The sequence below is a fragment of the Camelina sativa genome, chromosome 9 (genome assembly GCF_000633955.1).
Source record: "Camelina sativa cultivar DH55 chromosome 9, Cs, whole genome shotgun sequence".
In the NCBI taxonomy this organism is placed as follows: Eukaryota; Viridiplantae; Streptophyta; class Magnoliopsida; order Brassicales; family Brassicaceae; genus Camelina; species Camelina sativa.
The window spans coordinates 17925277-17929470 of NC_025693.1; positions in this window are offsets into that span (position 1 = coordinate 17925277).

Consider the following 4194-nt stretch of genomic DNA (forward strand, 5'->3'; position numbering starts at 1 on the left):
TAATTCAATTTTCTGCTCCCACTCCAAGTAGGTATCCGGGTTGCTGGTTCCGTGAAAGGCTGGGATCTTGCACTTAAGACCTCCCAACGGATCTCTTAGTACTGGACGTTCACGTCGACGCCTCCGCTGACTGCTGTGTGAATAACCGTGGCTATAGTACTGCCTGGTCTCATCGTCTTGCCTTGGTTCCTCCTGGTTCTGCCTTTGACGCTGATTTGCTTCCGGGTTGGGTTGATTCAAGTGTAGAGCGTCAAGTCTAGCATCAAGCATGGTTGTCATAGCTGCGGTGACTGACTTAAGGATCTTCCTTTCAAGACTGGATGTAGATGACTCTTCCTCTTCTGATGTCACCATGGTACCTGAAAAGAAAAACAAAGATCCACCAGTAAATAGTTCTAAAAAACACGTAAACGAAAATGGATCTGGGAAAATTATAAAAACGAATCCAAAAATTCTCAAATCAATTTTCAAAAATACTAGACTCGTTCCTGGTTCTAAAACAGTTGAGTTTATAATTTTTGAATGAGTAAAACATTTTATAAAACTCTCGCAAGATGAAACGACAGATCTGAAAAAACACAAAAAATGACGATTGGAATTTCAAAACCTGGTTGCAGAGTGGTTGCTCTGATACCACATGATAGACTCCTGAAGAGGAATCTGCTTCCCAAGAACACACTCGCAAGGTCTTGAAGATGATGGGTCGGACTGATGAAGATCAAGAGACCAAAGATGCAATAGATCGGACAAATGGAAGGTGAAGGGGGTTGATTATGCAGCGGATTGAAAGAAATGGAATGGTGAAATGATGCAGTGGATGAAAAGGGGGATTGAAGTGAACTTCCAAGAGAGATGAAAATCTCTTAGACTTCAGGCTCGAGTTCAACTTAGATATGACACACTAAGAAGAAAACAAGTTGAGAAGATATTACACACTTCTCAGATCAAACAAGTAAAAGAAAGGTTTTTGATTAAAATGTTTGATGAAAAACAAAGAAGAGATACAAGGTCTTTAAATAGGAGAAGGGGGACGAAGGAGAAGGATCTAGAAGAGAAGAGGTGGAGCTCATGCAAGAGTCCACACTCATGCAAGCTCATGCACAAAGTCTTGGAAATTACAAAAGCAATAAATGCAAAGTTTGAATGAGAAAGAGATAGAAAATGGGCCAAGGCCTTTGTGGGGAACCTTGGACCACGAATTGGGCTGGCAAAGGGGCTTGAAAATGTTACTTAGGCCTCATTAAAAACCTTGTCAAGAAAATCCAATGGGACAAAACTTGACCAAGGGAAAAAGAGCACCAAAGCAACACTTTACCCTTTACCGAGCACCTTGAGCTGTGAGCAACGTCTTAGTGGTTTGAGCCATGTCTTCTTGGTTCTTGTCCAGCTCCTTGAGTAGTCCATTGATAGCTTGGTTGAACCTCTTGGACCGTGACCTTGTTATAGGACCCGCCGGAACGATTAATGCTTCCTCCGCTGCTTCCGCTGGTTCAAGCTGCTCCTCCGGTGCTTCCTCTGGTTCAAGCTGCTCCTCCGGTGCTTCCTCTGGTTCAAGCTGCTCCTCAAGTTCGTGTGGTTGAGTGGAGCTGTCCATGGTCTCATCACATTTCATTCTTGAGAAAATTTTGATAGACGAAAAAGTAGACAAAAGAACAAGTAAAACAAAAACTAACCAGAGCTTTCTGTTTTGGTGATGAACGACAACAGATGACAGACGCACAACCAACAGCTAGCTCAAACGCGTAAGGAAGTGATTTTCCATCAATGATTAAAGCAAAAGCATCAGAGTTCCCACCAGAGTACATTAACTGAGTGTTTCCATTAATTATCTGAGACAAGACATTTTCTTTTGATGCCTGCATGATACAATTAGACACATTGATTCATTCATCTAATGCTAATTAATACTATTCAGCTACATATCAAATGTCTCTTGGCTATCTTTACATTTGTAATGGCATCTTTTTCTCCAGTCTTTTCCAGTGATAGGATTTCAGGGGTCTCCAAGTTGATTATGATCTGCTTCATGTCTTGTCTGAGCAAACTACAAGGGAAGCTGTCAAAGACGAATACACAAAAGGGTTTATAGAGTGGAAAGACAGTAGTAAAAAAAAAAAGTAGGCAGAAACTCAAAGAGGTGATACCATGTCTCCATAAAAAAAGTATGCAAAATATTGATAGCAGTCTCCATAATATATTAAGGTGATACCAAGAAATTGATAGCAGTCTCCGTTTTGTCACCGGTCAAAACCCAAATCTTTATTCCTGCTTGAGCAAGCTTGTCTATGCAATCAGGGACCTGAAAGAAATCAAAGGATCAAAAGGGAAAAGATTTGAGTATTTCAATTCATCAATCATATAAATTAGTCATGTAAAAATGTCCTCAGTGGTTTTGCTTACTCCATTTTGAAATTTATCTTCAACAGCAGTAGCTCCAAGGAGAATCATACACACAGATTTTTGTTTTCTTTCTTTAGCCATTAGAGGCAACAAACAACCCATCAATAACATCCCAGTTTTGTCTCAAAAACACTTCCCATCTTTAGCGCCTCAAGCCTGCACTGTTAACTATGTGGGAAAGTGGGTTTCTCATCTCAAAGCAGAACCTTCTAAGAGTGCTTAAAACAGTAAGAGTCTCTCTCTCTCCGGTTTTGTTTTCTTCTTTGATTTGTGTTCATCTTACTGTTTCCATGTGGTGAAACTAAAGAGACTACCAAAACAGAGGATTACAGAGGAGCATGTGGTTGAAGAGAGCTGAGAAAAAGGGATATATAGATGGGTAATATATACTTATGTTCTGGGTTTCTGGCACAAGAAAGCTTTGTTTTCTTACATGGAAGTACTTTTGTGTCTTTAGTTTTTTATAGAAACAATAAGCAAGAGAGAAATCTTCAGAAAATAGAATAAAATACATCAACACTAGAAAATAGAATACAATACATCAACACTGAGAATAAGCAAGAGAGCGAAACTAGAAAATAGAAAATAGAATACAATACATCACAAGAAGCAATTGCAGTTAATAATGAAACAAGAGAAAATAGAATACAATACATCAACACTGAGAATACAATACATATGTAGGTGAAATTAGTGATCATGCCGTCAAAATCGTAATCTTAGAAGACGGATCCTAAATTATATTGTGACCAATGTTTGGTACTCATCAGTGGCTCCCAGAAGTGGATCGTAGCCTGCAGGAAACAATGTTGAAGAAAAATCCAAATCCATCCAAGAAAGATCCCAAGCACCATCATCGTTGGCACAAACCCCAAAATCATCTGCCGGAAAATAATCGCTGCCGGACGTGAAAGGATCGAGCAGAGAAGAATCCGAAACACCAACATCCCTAGAAACCGCACAAGATCCCATAGCTGTTTCGTGGTAGCCACCGAAGACGACGTGACCAAACCCTAATCGATCTGAAACCCTATCTTCTTCCTCCGTCTCCGTCTCCTTTTGCTTAGGGTTCTTCGAGTTTCCTCTTCTTAGAGAGAGCTTTCGTTGCTTGATTCCAACTAGGTGAGAATCAAGGTCTTCGACATGTCTCCTCAAATCCTCACGCGACAAACCCTTCGTATCAGGGAAGTCGTAGAGATCGCAAGCATTATTCTTTCTTTTGTGATCACTCAACGCATTGAATTTGGCCAACAGTTGCGTTAGCGTTAGCGCTTGTGGTTTCTCTTGCGGCTCTGGCCAGATATGGAGATTGTTGTCGTCGGGAGTGTAACACACGAAACCAACAGAGTTGCCGCAGAGGACAGAGAGCTCTATCGCTTTCTTCTTAAACCCTGGAAATCTTTTCTTGAAAACCTTTTTCTTCATCATCTTCAAATCATTATCATCATCAACACAGGACTTGGATCGAGGAGCCATTAGAGTAGTCGTAATGAGTTTATTCGATTGAAAACTATACCAAAAGCTATAACTAAGTGATCATAATGATGAGTGTATTCAAATTGACATTTTAGGTGATTTGTATAAAAGTTACAAATCCTATGTTATTCAATCATGAATTTTAAAAAGTCTCATGAAATCCACTGTTATTGAACTGATGATTTAAAAATCTACTTTAAAATCCACTGTTATTCAAAACAGTTTGTGGATTTGGATTTTAATAAGTTTTAGGGATTTTGGAGGATTTGAGAGGATTTGTTTAGTTAAAAATACATAAATCCAAATCTCATAGTTTTA